We start from the raw sequence: 4,058 nt of genomic DNA on the forward strand, positions 1-4,058 counted from the left end.
ATCCGGACAATGCTCAAGGTTAGGGCAGCACAGAAAGATCCAGATAAATGACTTCCCTTGTCTGGAATGCACCCTGCTGGTGCTTCTGCCTTCTTTCTTGGCAGGTGTGCCTGCCCTTACAATGGGGGGATTTTTGAAGAGCTTCCTTACACCCGCCCCCAACCCCTGGGGCTATTTTTAGTGTTTTTCATCAGGAGAGTTCAAGCTCTGCCCTGAAGCTGGAAACAAAATCCTCAGGTACTGTTTTTTCCCTTTAGTTTTTAGTTTATTGAGATTACTTATGCTCTCTTACTGCCCCTTCTCCTGGAGGTGGCAGCTGGCCAGGGGCCTAGGAAGAAGCAGGTCAGGAGATTGCTAATAAATGAATATATAGAGGCTGATGGGGCTGACTTCTTACTGACTGAAGAAGGCTAGGGGAGCTCCAAGGGGTCAGGTTGGAATTGGACTTAACAGTGTGAACTCCCAGGGTTTTAAACACATGCACCTAGAGAGACACACAAGTAGACATCGGTGTGTGTGGGTGGGTGCCTGCATGTGTATGTCTGCATATTTACATACATCTATTTCCTAGTTCTGTCCGTTGAGTGGGCTTAGCAGTAATGAGAGAGAAACAGACAGACAGACATGAATATTGTCCCTGGGTGGTGCAAACAGCTATCGTGCTCACTGCTAACTGGAAGGTTGGTGGTTTGAGTTTGCCCAGAGGTGCCTTGGAAGAAAGGCCTGTGATCTACTTTCAAAAAATGAGCTATTGAAAACCCTGTGGAGCACAGTTCTATTCAGACACACATGGGGTTGCATGAGTCATGTTAACTCCACAGCAACTGTTTGTTTATAGATAGATGATATAGACACAAACATAGACAAGACAAAGATATAAATGGGGGAACACATGTGGTACAATGGCAACAACTGGGGAAACTGGGTGATGGGATTAGGAGTTTTTGTATTGTTCTCTCAAAGTTTCTGAACATTTTAGACCATCTTGAAATAGGTATGTGCAGTCATTCCTCATGACTGGTCACTGTGAGTGAGGATTTTGGATTAAGTAGCATTCAGACAATGAAAAGGAACCCCCTGTGGAGGATTAAAGTGGTGGAGGGGGCCACATAGGGCTGAAGTGATCCTGGGCCAGTGCCCAGCATGGAGGGCTCCAGATGCCAGGCTTTGGGGGAGAGCAGCACCTTAGACCCTCAGCAGCTCAGCTGGCACCTGGATTCCTGATCCACGAAACCTGAGACATAATAAAAGGCAGGTGTTTCAGTCACTACTTTGGGGCTGTTTGTTATACAGCCCTAGAGAGCCAGTGTGTGTCTCTGGCCCTCAGCCCAGCACCTCCAGGGAAGATGAGAAAGACCTTACTTTTTGCAGATGTGGAACTATTACAGGAGCCATTGTCAGCATCATTATCAATTTCAGAGGCTATTACTTATGACTATTGTTCTAAAACTGATGGTACCCAACCCCATAGGGTCTGTGGGTACGGAAAGCTTAAGAAATCACCCCACAGGGGTTCCCATAGACTCCCACAACCTCGAATGTGATTCCTTCACAGAAGGCACTGCTCCCCCTCCCTGCCCAGCACCACTAGACCCTCTCTGAGGAGCGGCCCCCAAGGCCCAGATTTCCCCCTGGGCAAGTACAAAGGCATCCCCCCCAGCGCCTTTGGAATCACCCATGGGATAGGGGGAGAGCCCAGGCCAGGACCAGCACAAACCAGGAGAGAGAATGCAAATGGAGGGGGCCTTGCCCCCACTCCCAAGGCATCCAGATGTGTCCAAATGCTGACCTCAGGCCCCACAACACAGACACAACTGACTCAGCCTCTGGTTGGCCAAGGGCCACGGATGGGCTTTTGACTGTTTCCTTGCCTAGTCTCTGGCCAGGGTTGGGCCTAGGGCTGGGGTCAAGGATCAGCTTGGGGTTGGGACTCAGTTTGAGGTCACGTCTCAGCATGGGATCGTGTGAAGCTTGGCCTGGGGTCAAGTTTCAGCCTGGGGTGGGTCTTGGCCTGGGGTGAAGCTCAGTTTGGAGTCAGGTGGGGCTTGGTCCGGGCTGGGAGTCAGCCTTGGACTGCCCTCAGTGCAGGGCTCCACTCTGGCCTAGGGTCTCAGTGAGTCTGGGCAGCTCTGAGTAGTCTTGTACAAAGCCATGGCTCTAGTGCCCCCATGTGGTCGTCATCAGCGTTGCAGGCATACTTCCAGCAAAAGGCTCTTCCTCCAGCCCCTTGGGGCTCTGGATAGGCCGAGGGCAGAGGGAGCCGGGCACCACCTGCAGCAGGTCCTGGTCTGGGGCCCAGGTTAGTGTATCCAGGACTGGAATCACTTCCTCGTCCCACATCCTTTTAGTGGAGGTGGTGTTTGGAGTCCTTAGAACAACCTCAAAGGCAGGTCACTCTCATGTGCAAAACCATCCACCTGGACGCACCACACTGGGGATGAGCCCACTTCCTGTGTTCTACAGCAGTGTTGTTGAGTATGTGTGATGCAGGTGTGTCAGGCTACATGTTGATGCCTCTGTTCCAGGTTCCCAGGCCATATCCCAGGGAGTGATGCCTATGATGGAAGCTCACATCTCCCCTGGTTGGATGGGTGGTGGGAGCTCCCATCTCCCCTGGATGCATGGGTAGTGGTGGGCGCTCCTGTCTCCCCGATTGGGTGAGTGGTGGGAGCTCCTGTCTCCCGATTGGGTGGGTGCGTGATGGGAGCTTCCATCTCCCCTGACTGGGTGGGTGGTGGTGGGAGTTCTTATCTCTCCTGGTTGGATGGGGTGGTTGTACACTGTATTGATAATAAGAGTTTGAGGGAGGATAATGCCCAAAGCTTTGCTGCTCCCACATAAGAACATACCAAGGTTCCATTCAAGGATTCTAGTCCACAAGTAAATCTCAGTAAAGTCGGTTCCGGGGCAAGTGTAGATTTCCAGGTCTTCCACGCAGAGGAAGTATCAGTACTGTCCACACAGAGGATAGCATCAGAGAGAAAAGACATGTTTCTGATAACAAACATAAGGGACTATTAGGGTGATTTCAGAAGAATGAGGGAGTGCTCAGCTTCCCCACTTATGCGTCCGTGGCTAGTGTCAAGGTGCTGGAAGAAAAAGTCTCATCTCAAGCCTTCTTGAGCCTACACCTCTGCCTCCTACCACTATTTTTTTGTAACTTTTTTTAATTGTACTTTAGTTGAAGGTTACAGAACTAGTTTCTCATTCAACAGTTAGTACACATATTGTTTTATGACACTGGTTAACAACGCTACAACATGTCAACACTCTCCCTTCTCGACCTTGGGTTCCCTATTAATAGCTTTCCTGTCCCCTCCTGCCTTCTAGTCCTTGCCCCTGGGCTGGTGTGCCCTTTTAGTCTTATTTTGTTTCATGGGCCTGTCGAATCTTCGGTTGAAGGGAGAACCTCGGGGAGTGACTTCCTTACTGAACTAACAGGGTGCCTGGAGGCCATACTCTCAGGGTTTCTCCAGTCTCTGTCAGGCCAGTAAGTCTGGTCTTTTTTTGTGAGTTAGAATTTTGTTCTACGTTTTTCTCCAGCTCTGTCCAGGACCCTCTATTGTGATCCCTGTCAGAGCAGTCAGTGGTGATAGCTGGGCACCTTCTAGCTGTACTGGACTCAGTCTGGTGGAGGCCATGGTAGATGTGGTCTATTAGTCCTTTGGACTAATCTTACCCTTGTATCTTTAGTTTTCTTCATTCTTCCTTGCTCCTGAAGGGTCCTACCACTTTCTTATGGAATGTTGAGTTCCTCTGGACCTGGAGTAGGGCTGTGATCTCAGGAGGGTGGGAAATCCAAAATTCTGGAGGACATATGGGAAAAGGCTGAATACCTGAGATTCCGGAAGTGCACACAGGAAGAACACACCAGAAGGATGGCCCTCGCAGGATAAAGAGGGTAGGTTCCCAGGGCAGAAGGTTCATCCTTTCCCTGGTGAACCTCTCCCCCTTGAGATGGTGGAACGAAGGTGTGGCCTTGGGAGGGACTGAGCCTGGGATCTGAGCAGGGGTAGGAGGAGCTTCCTGGGCTGCAGGGGCTGGCAGCAAAGCCCCGA

The sequence above is a fragment of the Trichechus manatus genome, unplaced genomic scaffold (genome assembly GCF_000243295.1).
Source record: "Trichechus manatus latirostris isolate Lorelei unplaced genomic scaffold, TriManLat1.0 scaffold00264, whole genome shotgun sequence".
Lineage (NCBI taxonomy): Eukaryota > Metazoa > Chordata > Mammalia > Sirenia > Trichechidae > Trichechus > Trichechus manatus.